This window comes from Haematobia irritans, chromosome 4 (genome assembly GCF_050003625.1).
Source record: "Haematobia irritans isolate KBUSLIRL chromosome 4, ASM5000362v1, whole genome shotgun sequence".
Taxonomy (NCBI): domain Eukaryota; kingdom Metazoa; phylum Arthropoda; class Insecta; order Diptera; family Muscidae; genus Haematobia; species Haematobia irritans.
The window spans coordinates 2,315,349-2,331,013 of record NC_134400.1 but is presented as its reverse complement, the minus strand read 5'-3'; the positions used below and the strand labels follow the sequence as shown (position 1 = coordinate 2,331,013).

Below are 15,665 nucleotides of genomic sequence, written 5' to 3'. Positions count from 1 at the left end.
AATTTTTTTCATGTAAAGATACCCATACCATACCCAAGTCGATTCTCTTAAGTATACACTGAAAAAACAGTAAACCCACCAGGAAGAAAACTTTTGATTAATTTTAGAAATTTTTGAATATTTTTAGAAAATTTTAACTAAACAGTATTACAATTTCAATAAAATTTATTAGACATAATTAATTTTTTTCACTTGTTAAAGAGAATTTTGTAGTTTGAAGGAAAAAGTTGTAGTTAAAAATTGCAAGAATGTCTTTAGTGACATACGAAGTTCATGATGGACTCTTTTATACAAACTTAAAGAAATAATGAACTATGTTGTGAGAAATACGAATTTAGTAAATCTTTATGCTTAATTTGTGTATATTTTTTCCGGGTTTTTAGTTCATTTAACTAACGTATGCAAAAAATTATTGGAGTAAAGGAAACTTTCTCCAAACATAATAATTTCATGAACTAAAATATAGTTAAATTGGCTTTAGTGAAATAGAGTTCAATTTTGTTTGCGCGTAAGGACAAAAATGTCTTCATTGAGAGTTTATCGACTTTTGGTCAAGGAAGCAAAACTTCATATCTATATTATTTTATACTAAGCAAAATTCGTATACGTATTTTAAGGACATGAAATCTTTGGCCTCACTACAATATATTTCCAGTGTAGTCTTGCCTTTCTTTAAGTAATGACATATGACAATCCTTCAATAAATAAATTTTAGGACGCACACTTTACTAATACTTGAGGACAAATTTCTTTAAACTAATAAAATTTTAATTAAAGTAAAGTTGATAATTTTTGCTTCAAAAATTTTTCTTATTAAATTTGGGACACAAATTTTGGAAAATTGCATCCCTCCTTTAAAATTGTATGTCTTTGAGCTAAGGCAAATTTTCCTTAAAGTAAAGAAAAACATTTTTTATTTAAAGAAATTGTCCTTAAATTCGCTGAAATATTGAATCTTTAGATTTAAGATAATAATGCTTCAAATATAGGCTAAGACTTTTCTTGAGGATTTAACATCTTTGGTTTAATTTTTTTTTAGAATTATGGAAACCTTTTTTTAACTGGCATTTGCTTGTACATGAATAGCTTTATACCCCGAAAGTAGGATGAAAATTCAATAAATAAAATCTCTATCCTAATTTTAATTTTATTGATCCTAGGTTTAAAGCCAGATAGGTCCCTAAAAATGTCATTAAAAAAAAAAAATGTCACATCTTTGGCTAGGAATCAATACCAAAATCCGTAAGTGAAGGTCAAAATCTTTGAATCCAAGCAAACTTTATTTTAGTACAAGTAGTTTGTTTTTCTTCAGTGTTAGGGGCCAATATCAATAAACTGCTCGCTCGTCTGCTTGCCACAGAAAAAGTACTTGAAAACACGCACTCATAGAGGCAGAAAGCAATTTCCTTTGTTGAAGCAATGAGTTTGGCCAAAACTTTTTTTGTTGTGCGTTTCCTGCATAGGGGATGAGAAAATTTTCGAACTTACTCAACAATTGTTGCAAACTTACATTAAGCCCAAAATGGCAAAAATCTCAGCTAAACTCCACTGCTACCCCACTGAGTTAACTTGGAATTAACTCTTAAAAAGCCAAATATATTTTAAAAAAGTCAAGAATAATTGGTCCATAAAGCTGAAATTTCAAAATAATATAGTGCGTAAACATGAGAAACCTGGGATATATTGTGCGGTTCTAGTGTTTTGAGAATCCCTCAGTCTAAAGAGTGTTGTTTGTTATGGGTGTCTGGCAATTTGTTGGTGACACAAATTATTTAATTTTATGCAAAAACGTAAAAGTTTACATACCGTGGGCCAAGTGAATATCAGCCTGTCACCTACCTACCTAGTAAGCAAGACAAAGTGCTCCAATGAATTCAGGGAATTATCTCGACTTGGGTGTTGAGCTGATGCCCTGATAAATGACTTTCAACGACTTTTGTTTGTTTATCTCAATATCAGTTGTGATATTCCTGGCTGACATTCACCATCCATCCAACCAAGCCCAATCGCTAGGTGAACCATCTAACTGCCATATCTCTGCTTAATTTTAATTTCTCTGAAATGTCAACACTTGAGGCGGTGTTGGCATTCATAGTCATCTGCTTTCGTTGTATTTAACCCGCAGAATTTATTTTAGGAATATAAAATGAAATGGGGGCGTATGGGCGAGGTATTTCTATTAATGTCACATATTCATTAATACATGAGCCTGAAAGTGACATATATACATAATTTAAGGCCGCTAATGATTACCATGAAAAGATAACAACATCAACTTTAGACTGTCTTTGCGAATTACCATTGTGACACATCAGCCAATGGCTGAGTTTCAATAATAAGCAATTACCGACTGTTCAAATGTTAAAAAAATCAAATGAAAAAGGGTATGAATTATATGGGGACTATACGAAATGAAAATAATGTACAAAAAAAGAACAATTCGTTGGGCCTAATATGAAAAACAAAATCAGGAAAAAGGTCCTCTCGTTCCGGGAAAATATATTGGCTCAATTTGTGATGAAACACCAATTCGCATTAAGCTTTGATACCAGTCATCACACTGCCACAATGGAAAACCACACCTCCAGTGTTGAACATAAATTAGTTATTTTGTTAAATTTCCTATTATCTATTTGTCGGTCTCTGTTATGATACCTTCATAAGTTCTGGCCGACACTTTACAGACAATAACTTTTCGAACATCAAACCTCACTACTGACCTACAAAGCATTTACTTATATTTGAGCCATGTATGCGAGCCTTTACCTTTTTAAGTGACACACAATCGTGGCCCCATTGCCTTACTCAACAAAACAAAGGCAATATGCAATACGTATACCAGAATTATGATACTATGGAAAATTTAGTCATCGTCATCAATGTCGCTAAAGTCAAAAGACGGTGCGACGTTTCTTATACGTATATCCCAATAAACATTTTCTATTATCATTCTTTTAAATCACTCATTTCTTTTAATGCACCCAGAAAAAAGTGAACCCACCATGAAAGAAATGTAGGTTTATATTCACTGAAAAAAATATATACGTGATATTAAAGATTAAGCAACCTAAATTTTAGGATGCGGGATTTACAAAAAATTAAGGACAAATTTCATTAAAATAATGAAATTTTAATTAAAATAAAGTTAATAATATTTGCTTCAAAAAATTTTTTATTAAATTTAGGACAAAAATTTTGAAAATTTGCATCCCATCGTTAAAGTATTTGAACTAAGGCAAATTTTTCTTAAAGTAAAGAAACACATTTTTGATTTAAAGAAATTGTCCTTAAATTAACTGAAATATTGAAACTTTAAATTTAAGATAAAAACACTTAAAATATAGGCTAAGACTTATTTTGAGTGTCTGTGTGATTTAGTTTAGGGAGATTTAGTGTCTTTGGTTTAAAGTTTTTTGGAATTAAGAAAACATTTTTTACTTTGAAGTATCCGTTATTATTTGGATTTTTAAACTGGCATTAGTTTGTACGTGAGTACCTTTATTAATAAACCTCGAAAAGAGAATGAAAATTTGATAAATGAGATCTGTATCCTCAACAAAATTTCTTTATTTTAAAGAAGCCGCATCTTTGGCTCGGAATCAATACCAAAATCCTTAAGGGAAGGTCAAAATCTTTGGATCCAAGTAAATTCTTTTTTGAGTGTTAGATAATTGTAACTAAAAGAGTAATAAAATTTTCACAAAATTTGCTATAGAAATAAAATTTTGACAAAATTTTTTATAAAAGTAAAATTTCATAAAAACTTCTATAGAAATAAAATTTTGACAAAATTTTCTACAGAAATAAAATTTTGACACAATTTTCTATAGAAATAAGATTTTGACAAAATTTTCTATAGAAATAAAATTTTGACAAAATTTTCTATAGAAATAAGATCTTGACAAAATTTTCTATAGAAATAAAATTTTGACAAAATTTTCAATAGAAATAAAATATTGATAAAATTTTCTATAGAAATAAAATATTGATAAAAATTTTCTATAGAAATGACATTTTGACAAAATTTTCTATAGAAATAACATTTTGACAAAATTTTCTATAGAAATAACATTTTGACAAAAATTTCTATAGAAATAAAATTTTGACAAAATTTTGTATAGAAATAAAATTTTGACAAAATTTTCTATAGAAATAAAATTTTGACAAAATATTCTATAAAAATAAAATTTTGACAAAATTTTCCATAGAAATAAAATTTTGACAAAATTTTCTATAGAAAGAAAATTTTGTTCAAAAGATACGTAGATATGAAAGTCGAAAATCTTAAGAAAATTTTTATTTTTTAAGTTTTTTCTTTTTAAAATTAAATAGCATCACACCTCAAGGACTAATGGGAAATTAATACAGTAGATGCTAAAAAAGATTACTTCCGTCCTATTACAATCCCATGTACACTGAAAAAAAATATTATCGTGAGGTCAAAGTTTTTATGTCTTTAAAATATGAATGCAAATTTTGCTTAGCATAGAAGACTCCTTTCTCTAATATAAAGTCTTTTTCCTTGTCCAAAACTCGATAAACTTTTCAATGAAGTCGTATTGTCCTTATAATTAAGTGATTTCACTTAAAAATGGGTATCATAACATGAAAGAAAAAATGTTTAAGCTAAGGTCAACTTGACTTTAATAATTCAGAAAAATTCTTTAAATTTAACGAAACTGTCTTTACATTTGTTGTCTTTTTGCATCTTGACTACAAAGCAAAAAATCGTTCAAATATATGACATGTTTTTCAACACTTTATTTTAAAGACGTTTTTTACTTGAAACATAGCATAATTTCTACTAGAAGTCGAGTCTTAATTTGGAAAATAAAGTTGTCGCTAACTCGTTTTTAAACGACTTTGATAGCATATGAAGAAGAAAAGCTGAAAAAGCTTCTTTGGCACGGAATCAATACCTTCTTTGGCTCGGAATCAATACCAAAATTTTTAAAGTAAAGACAAAATCTTTGGAACTGGGCATGTTTTTTTTTCGTATAGAATGCATTGCTTCTGAGTCAATTTTGCACCACTTCCGGATCCAAAAAGAAAATTTTTATTGCTGTTTTGGACACACTTTGTTTGCTGGGAAAGCTACTCACATATAAAAAATGCCAGTCTACAAGTTTAAATTATAACATATACTTCAAAATAAAAACTGATTTTTAGTTAAAAAAAAATAAGTCTTAACCTATATTTGAAGTTTTTTTATCTTTAATTTAAATACTGAGTATGTCAATCAATTTAATGATTATTTCTTTAAATCAAAAATATGTTTCTTTAATTTAAGGGAACTTTGCTTAAATTCTAAATTGTGCGACTTTAACGGAAAGTCGCAAATTACAAAGAAATAATATTAAAACACAGATTATGAATTCTCTTTTCATTAAATTGCATGTCAAAATTCATTTTCCTTAAAATTCTTCTAAGTGAACTTCCTGAAATATCAAATAATAGAGTTCCGGTGGTTTTCAATGTGCTCTCAAAACGACTTTCCATTTTTTGCCAATAGATGTATCTTCGATGGAGATAAAGGCGGGACAAATAATAAATTTCCCTTCAGCAAAAAGTTTATTCAAATGTATATTCTTCTAAGGTTAATTAAATTATTCTCGTAAAATTAATTAAATCTTCTCAACGGTTGCAACGGAAAATGTTTGTAGGGTCAAACGGTCTCCACACACCAATAGACTACGGTGCATACTTTGCATATTAATTAAGTTCAGAACAAAAAAACAACAACAACAAACAATGCTAAATTGCAAATCTTACGCAATTCCATTTTCACAATGAAGACAGCAGCCACGTTAATAATTCCCTTATGTCTGTCTGTCTCAAGCACCGCATTTCATGCATTCTCATTCCCATACTCAACTCATATGCATGTCAAAATGTTGAAAAAAAAATAAGACCAACAAAACAACGGAAAAAGTTTAACATAAATAACCCCAAAAATTCAAAAAATATATATGGAGGAGAAAAAAATAAAATCAAGTAAATACTACTGCATTGTAATCCAGGCCGAATCATCCATACCCTCCTCCTCTTTAAGTTCTTACTGACCTTCTACATTGGAACTTAATATGTAATTTCTAGCAAGTTCAAAAAACTTAATATCAATAATGTTTTTTTTTTTTAATTTACACAATTGTGAGATGCCTTCAGTTAAGGAAAATTTGCATAAAATCTCTGGAATTTTAACCATTTTGTATTGTTATATTTTTAGTAAAAAATACATTAAAAAATATTAATTACAAGAAAATTTAAGATAAAATTAAAGTTAACAGATACTTATTAATTACGAAACATTTTTTTCCTTTGTGCTTTACGTACGGCAAGACAAAGTTAGTATAGCCTATACCCAATGGTGTAGGGTATATAATAAACAAATAAATTATAATTATTTAAAATTGATAATGTTTCGTTTGTTTTTGATGATGGGACAAGCTTTGTATGTGGGTGTGTTGCATTTAAGCGTTTTTTAAACGCGACGAGGTAATCCCTTTATCACTTTAATGAATCCATGTACTTGAGAATGTATGTGTGTGCGTGAGTTGCATTTTAATGATCATTATTGACATTTTTGGTATCTTAACTGCTCATCTTTTATTTCATTTACATAAATTATCCACAAATCCTCCCAATGCCTGAAATTATTTGCGAATATCACTGTGAATTGACCAGCTTTCAGGTGTCGGATCGGTGGTCTGCAGTCGGTTGATTGTCATGTTAACTTGTCTGGCATTCACCATTTTTGGCCGATGACTTGGCACGCTTTGGCTTTGTTTTTCTTGCAACACAAATTCACATATGAAACTAATGATAACCATCGTTTTGATATGCATAAAGAAAACCATTTAAATATTTTGACATACATATTCTCATTAGTTTTGATATGGGACAAAGAGACAAGATAGTTTGACCCTAGCCGTAACGATGATTGCAACTAACGATGATTGAAATGATAAAAAGTTCTTTTGCACCGCAAAAAAAAAACACTATTGTCAAGACAAAAATGTAGATGGTAATAAAAAAAGAAATTTTATATAAACAGGTTTACACGGGTACCACTAGATGCAAGAAAAATCATCCAAAATTGGAGAAAATTTTATCAAAAAACTACCAAACCAAAATGTTATTTCTATAGACATATTTTGTCAAAATTTTATTCCAATAGAAAATTTTGTCAAAATTTTATTTCTATAGAAAATTTTGTCAAAATTTTATTTCTATAGAAAATTTTGTCAAAATTTTATTTCTATAGAAAATTTTGTCAAAATTTTATTTCTATAGAAAATTTTGTCAAAATTTTATTTCTATTTTGTCAAAATTTTATTTCTATAGAAAATGTTCTCAAAATTTTATTTTTATAGAAATTTTATTTCTATAGAAAATTGTGTCAAAAGTTTATTTCTATAGAAAATTTGTGAAGAAAATCTTTTTTGTGTGTAAACAAAAAATCTTTGCAAAATCTTTTTTGTGTGTAAACCAGCAATATTCAATCTACGAAATGTGCTGGGAAAGTCTGAATATTTAAATTTGTTCATTATTGTTCATAATAAGCAGCTGTTATCTTTTCTAGTCCAAATTCAATGACTTCTTTTAGCCGAAAAAAAAAAACAAAATACAATTAACCGAAAAAAATATGTTGTCTTACAGTCACGAAAAACTAGGTTGATAAGATAATAAAAGACAATCTTAACTGTATGAAATGAAACTAAAATCCCATATGCATACAATCATTCAGGTGAACCTCACGCTTACATGGGCAAACAACAATATGGGCAAAATTTATTGTCTGTGACAAATATAATATCAATCTTCTTCGTATATAATAAAATTAGCAATATATATATGACCCACCGAGAAAAAATGGACTATTGACTCTACAGGTTAGTGCTAATTGTTTGGATAGTTGGTTTACTCTATAAGGCACATCTTATATACACTGCATCTTGGATTTGAACCATTACAGTGAATGAAACTAAAATCAATAGGATAAAATTTACCTTCAAAAATTCCTTTCCATAGTGCAATCTATATAGGATTAGTTTGAGTATGGAGTAATTTAAAACCAATTTGTAACATTTTAATATTCTTGGTCTGAAACTAAAGTGCTTGGTTTTTTCTATAATTTTTTATATTCGTTTATTTTTTACATTACTCCATCACTATTTGCTAATGTTCTTTGTTAAACAAAGACCACGTACCCATGCGCATTCCAAAGAAACAGACAAAGCTAATTCACATTAGTAAAATTATCACGTTTTATTCAAACAAAATCAAATTCGAATAAAAAATTTAGGGACTCAATTCAAAATGGCAAGAATCCAAGGTAGGCTTTACTTTCATATTCTATATTTTTTTGTCTTTAATTTTTGTGGGCCAAGAACAGGAGTTTTTTTTTTCAGTGTACAAAAAGTTAATTTCATTGAAATTGAACAAAGCTGACACTGCAAAAACAAAAACCAGAAAACCCACTGCAAAAAAACCCCAAAAGATAGTGTCCTTATTATAATTATTGATTGTGATTTAGATTTTGCGTACTTGATACTGGGATACAAATCCGTATGTAAACGTGTTAACCACAACTTTAAAATTCAAATTCGACTTACGGCCATTTTCATGTAGCTCCGTTAGGCTTTGACTGCCACTTAACAGAAAGTAAATTGCAAATATCTTCTCTCCGGTTAACGTTAAATGAAAAATTTTCTTCAGTTAAGTTCCTAACTAGCATATGGAATACATAGGCAAGATGACAGCTATGTCGATAATACGGTTTAAAAGTTCGTTAGTTAACGGAGCACTAACGGAGCTTCATGAAAATGGGGGTTAATGTATAAATTACTCCATTTTTTAAATAAAAAGTGTCTTTAAAGCAAAGGCTTGAAATACATCGAAGACACTGACAAAAATATTTACTTAAAATGAATGAATATACAATTTACATTTTTGGCCACGCTATATAAAGGACAGTTTTCTTTAAAACAAAGACAACAATATTTTTTTACTTTAGGAACTTATCTATGAAATTTGCAACTCTTCATTAATATCGTGTGTCTTTGAAGCAAGGAGAAAAATATAAAACGAATTACGAAAAACACACACACACAAATATAGTGGCGCATATTCCCTTAATTATATTACTCAGAATATTTTTATTATCAACAGAATAAGACATCATTTAAAACATATTTTATTTTTACACCACTTCTAAATGATTTTCTTTTCTTTTTTTAGTCGGTTTTCGTACATAAATTCAAAAATGCGTAACGCATTTTCCGACATCAATTTCATTGAGTCGTTTTTGTCAGTTTACTTAAAAATTTTGCACTTGCTCGGGAATTGATCCAAATACACCATACACCCATTTGTGTATGTAGAACTGTGTGTGCGTCTGTGTTTATTCATATTTATGTGTTTGTCGATGTAAATTTCTGCGTTAGTTTCTTTTCTAAATCGATCGAATGTTTGAATGAATTTAGGCCATTTTTATTTGCCTCAGTTTTGATTTTTCTCTTTTCTATTTTGATATCAACTCCGCCAGCCAGCAACATTATACGATTGGCTCTTGGTTTTGTCGAATATGTTTTAATTATGAGTGTGATTTTTATGGGAATTTTCAACATTGATTTGGTATGAGACTTTATTTTTTTAATTGAAATCCATTGAACAAATAAATTATCATGGAGTTAATAGAATTGAAATATCGCTGAATTATTCATATGCGTAGTTCGACATGAGACAGGCTAATCACACGGCAACACAGTTCGAACAATTGGCAATTAAATAAAATTAATTTCAAATAAATAAAATATAACACACTGTACAAGTACAATGTAGGTTAGGTTAGGTTAGGTTAGGTGGCAGCCCGTTGTATCAGGCTCACTTAGACTATTCAATCCATTGTGATACCACAGTGGTGAACTTCTCTCTTATCACTGAGTGCTGCCCGATTCCATGTTAATTAAGCTCAATGACAAAGGACGTCCTTCTTATAACCGAGTCCGAACGTCGTTCCACATTGCAGTGAAACCACTTAGAGAAACTTTGAAACACTCAGAAATGTCACCAGCATTACTGAGGTGGGATAATCCACCGCTGAAAAACTTTTTGGCGGGCATGCTAACCATTGCACCACGATGGCTCCCAGTATAATATGAAGAAAATCTGAAATCTGCCCTAAACTACTAATAAATTTTTATATTTAAAACAAATCTTACGATGAACTAAACTGCTGTTAAAACTTTATTAGAAATTATGAACCATATGTTTTACAGTGTATATGGAAGCTACCAAAGCTACAATTGAAAACGTTTATTTTCTTCAATTGAAGAAAGGTAACAGTGAAAATTACTATTTTAGCGCGATAATGCGAACTTAATACCAAAATTGTATTCCATATATCCCGCTCACAATCTCACCAACTGTAAGCAATTTTGTAATTATCATCATTAAGAAGGGTTTAAATTTACTTTAGTACAAGTGGTCCGATTTGTCCAATTTTTGTAGACTTTTCGATTCTAAACACAAAATGTAAAAGTGGTATCACTTTTTGTCGGAAAGAGCTATTTTCGGAGTTACGGGCCCCTAAATTTTTTGGATTTAGTATCCATCGCACACAATCATCCTAAAAGTAATATATTTAGAATAACATGGACCCGGAGTGGTCCTGGGTTTGCGTTAGCCCACTTTGGACTTGTTCATAGAAGAAGGTCTCAAACCCCGGCCTAAGGCCGGCCACCTATGCGTCAATTTTCAAGTATCGATATCTCGAAAACTGCGCTCTTCCGATAAAACTTTTACTTACTATTTTCTCTTTAAAATCTGTATATTGTTTATTTTTAATAACTTTTGCTAAAGTAGATTTGTTCCTGAAAATAACCATTTTTCACAATTGCTTTTAAAAAGGAGGGAGAAGTAACTCACGACAATTCTTTTATACGTCACAGATATTCATGTCACTGTGTCACTGTGTGAGTGTTTATGACATTTTCAAAAAATATTGATTTTTGTTTTTCGCCAAAGTTTTAAACAAAAATAAGCAATCATCACCAAAACAAACACCTGTTAGCTATCCTTAGCGAGCTGTATAACCGCAACAAATTAAAACAATCGCAAAAATATACATTAAGCAGCAATCTACTTGTTATCACTCAAATAATATGCAACATACTGGGAGCATCCGTATTCAGTCCTTGTTGAGCTCCACCAATTTGAGTTTAATTATCTTTTTATCTTTTTAGCTATTGATTCGACTCACCGAGGGTTGTATAGTAAAGTAGGCACCCTGTTAACTTCATATACTTCCATCTGCCATGGAAAATGTTTGCAGGGATATGTTCAACATGTGTGTCCGTATGTAAATGTTGTTAAATGCAACAAGTGAAAACAAACAATAAACAATAACACCAGAGTAAAACACCAAAAACTCACAATGCATAAAATTCATAAAAAAATTACGCGCACATTTACACTTGTATGCTTACGCAAACATATGATTGGCTTGGATCTTTCTTTTCGTTGATATTAGATATTTAACATTTGCACACACTTGTCAGGAATTATTTCACGTTAAATTTAAACGAAAAACAGCATTGAAACATTTTTCTATTAAAATTCCATTACAGATACAACTACGTGATGTTTTTCCTTTTTCTTTTTTGTCAACAAACAACCGCCATCCCGCCATGCACATTTACCGTTATTTAATTCCGACAGAATTACCGTGATCTTCCCGCTTGGATGCAAAAAAAAACACAAGCGACCAATTTGAACGACTACATTGAACTGAATTGTTATGATTTTGCTGTTTGCCAATCACTTTACCCGGCTTTTTTTCTACACCAGGATAGTATTAACCGCCGTCATTTATTACCATCACTGGTACATTATAGCATAGTGCTGTTACTACAAGTATATTATTACATGACTGCAATAGGCTTGTTTCCTTTTTGTTTTTGATTCTTTTTTTCGATTAACGGGAATATTAAAACGTTTCACATACAACAAAGGTGGACTTAGATATGGACGATTTTTGGAGGTAATGCGCTTTCAGGTGGGTATTAAGTTCGTGTTTTTTCACTGAAGTGAAAACTAAATCAGTAAAAAAAGGCATAAAATTAAACATATTTGTTGCAGATTTTATTATAACTTGATGGGGAATAGCCTAAAGCAAGTTTTCACAAAGTTTATATTCCTTAAAAAGTATTATTAATGAAAAGTAATCGTGAAAAAATGGCGATTTTAGCCGCCAAACTCGAACTTAATACTCACCTTAACAGACTATCAGTTATTCCGGACGACAGTGCTCGTGTCGAACATATCCCATATATTGTGCACATTATAAGTTAAGTCCGAAGGCATAATCGATACTGCTGCATGTTTATGGGATCGATAACACATTTACCGATTATTTAGTCATCGCCGACAAGTCGTATCGCTCCGACACACTGTAAGATTCTTTACAAACACCGACATTCCGTCCGGAATAACTGATAGTCTGTAAAGCGCATAAACATAGAATTGGATAACACATATGATATGAAGGACGTTCAGCTTTTTTGATATCAGTTTTGTATATAAATAACTTATCCATACCCCTGCCAACATTTTTTGAATTTGACGGCACTACTGAGAATCCCCACCAAGTCGAAAACAATCGCATACGGCATCAAAAACTAATCGGAAAAGCGACATCACTATTGAGAAGTTGTACCACGCCAAGTTACTACAAAAAAGTTTCTCATCAGTGCAATTATTAGGTGCCTTCAATTTAGAACGAAGCCAATAAGAGCCCCTTCAAACTATCAGAAAAAGTATTGTGGTCAAGTAAAACACGATTGTGTAGATGTTTTTTAATTTGATTAAACATTTATAAATTCTTATAAATATAAAATTTTTCCGTTTATCTCAGCACATTTAACATAACTTTTTTCATTCATAAAAGAATGATTTTGATTTACACGTAGCAAGTTACATGTTGCAGCGTCTATCAGCCGTTTGTTTATTGTCGATGGAGGCAGCGTGTCTGGAAAAATATCTAAAATTGTTTACCAATATACCTTTTGCAATTTTAAGCGAAATAACTATGTTTTCAGCACTTCATTATCAATTTTATTTAAATAAATTATAAGAATCGAGTTGCGCTTGGTATTTCACAAAATATAAAATGGCTCTTGTAACAATAGTGATGGCAAAATACTTTCATGTACATTTCATACCTTTTCATACGCTTCCCCCATCACAGTTGGCGATTGCTGTTGTGTCACTTACGAGTCTGTGGTAGCGATGAGGATGAAATGGAACAATGCTGGCAGGGACGGGAAGAACAGATACTCCAATTAGAATCACAAATTTTATCTTTTTTATAATTATGTTGAGTATGTTCAGTTTTTTCACCAAAACTCTAAATTAAAAGTGCAAAAATATTTAAATATTTGTAAACATTTAATTTTTTTGTGCTTCAAATTTATTGCTGGGGAGCCGTGTTAGTTGTACATTGCTAAAGAAAATAATTGAATTATAAATTACTTGTATACTATTTGTTATAATGTTGGCCTTGAAGGCTTTATATTGCAACAAAGAAAGAAAGAAAAAAAGAAAACATATGAATTTTATAAAGTCTTGTCAAATTATGGATGAAAAATATTCAATGTATTGGTTTATTAATTCTCAAATTAAAAAAAAAAAAAAAAACAAATCCAGTCCAATCCAAAAAAATCCAATACAGCTATTTTCGTTTTCCTAACAACCCAATAAAAACAGGATAATCGTTTTTCAAATGCCACAACTTTTCAGTTTGAAGGCCGGTATGCACCTCTAGCGAAAAATTGCATTCCCATAAGAAATGCATTGCTATTTATGCTAACGAAATTTTCGGTAGCGTTCAATTTCGTAAGCTGGTACGCACCTCTAATGAAAATAACAGGGTTGTCAAAAGCATATTTTGGCAGTAAACGTTTAATTTATTACAATCATTGTGTGCGTAAAAGTTTTAAAAGGTCTGTAAATAATAAACAATTTATTTAAGGAATATTTGGAACATATATTAACAATTTTTAAAAGCGATTAGCTGGTTTAAAATGTGTGTACATAGCCCTGTTTTTTTGTTGTAGACTTAAATAAATTTTTGCTACCGAAAATTTCGCTAGAGGTGCATACCGGCCTTGAGGGTAAATATAATTTTTAATATAAATCCAATTTGACTTAAAACAGCTGATCTTCAATTTTTTTGCGAATTACTTCCACTTTGCCAAAATGTTGATGAAAACTTTTAAAGAGTGTTGAAAATAATATGAGAAAACTTTGACAAAACACTACCCTAAAAAACGAAAAAACCATGTGGTTTTCAATACTTATTTGTGCAACGAAGTTCCTGGTCAATTGGAAGAAATAAAAAAATTTGGAAATTTTAGACAAATAACTGAATTTACTCCAAATAGTTTATAATAATAGGTAAGTGAAAATAAAAAAAATGAAATAAAACTTTAAGGAAGTCACTAAATGTATATGTCTTTGCAGAAAACTAAAATTATGTATTCTACGTCCTTGAAACCATTAAAATGCTGACCGATAAAAAGTTGGACAATTGACTGGAACTGCTTCAAATAGTTCATAATAATTGGTAAGTCTATATGAAAAATTATATCAACACTTTAGAGAAGTCACTAAATTTAAATCTCTTTGAAGATGAAAAATGAGTGGCTTATCGACAAGAAAACGTTTCCAGAAACATTTCAAAGTGCAACCAATTAAAATTGTTAAACACAACAAATTGTTCAAATCAACAACTTCTGGATGAAAATGTGCATCACATCGTCAGTTTAATTTACATCCAATTATCAGTTTAAAATGGATATTTTGTGAATTCCTTCTGCTGGAAATCTATTCTAACACGCGGTCCAGCACGTTCTAATTTCAAATTGCCCGCATATTAATAAATTGTAGTGCTGTTTTATGACACCAACAGGAAGGAATGACACCAACAGGAAGGAAGTGTTTCAAATAATGTTTAAGATATTTAAAGTTTTGTTGCTTTGTTGTTGTTGTAGCCCTTTTGAGTTGGTATTTTCGAGTTTTTCGGGAAATAAGTATACTCCAAATGGGGGTTTGCAGTCCTTGGACAGGGTTGAAACCCCTGTGTCCGCCCGGGCCGTAGATCCGACTGCAACGAGGGCGGGTTTTGTTGTTTTGTTCTTATTTGTTGATATGTTTAGTAAGATTATTATTTTTCTATCAGTGTTGTGTGTATTATTATAAATTTTTTTGACGAAAATTAATAAATTATACAAAATTCATAGAATTTTGAGTTTTGACTTTCAATTTGAAGTGGGGATATCATTCATACAAATTTTGGTTGAAAATTATTTGCAACGATGTTAATTTTTAGTTAGTCTCGCATCGAAATTTGAGAAATTATTGAGTAGCGATGAATTTCAATTTGAGGATAACACTTGAGAAATTATTGCTAAAGGTAAGTACTATGTTCTCTTTTCGAGTTGAAATTTTCGCGGTTACTTTATTAAAACAGTTCAATATGAAGCAGATAAATTACTTCAATTGATGCGCAGTTTCTTGTTCCCCTAGATTTCGGCAAGACTTTACAGGAATGTTTTGGTTTTAATTTATAATTTTGATTATTTCAGGAAAAGTAATCGCGAAAA

The 15,665-nt window shown here is 30.3% G+C and overlaps 1 protein-coding gene across 1 annotated transcript in view; it reads right to left on the bottom strand.

Moving 5' to 3' along the window:
• Positions 1–11,782, bottom strand: part of LOC142232927 (guanylate cyclase 32E) — a 66,893-nt gene extending 55,111 nt beyond the window's left edge. The window contains exon 1 of the mRNA XM_075303646.1: positions 11,264–11,782. The gene's annotated coding sequence lies outside the window, so the exon portion shown is untranslated. The remainder of the gene's footprint in view (positions 1–11,263) is intronic.
• Between the last annotated feature and the right edge of the window lie 3,883 nt (positions 11,783–15,665).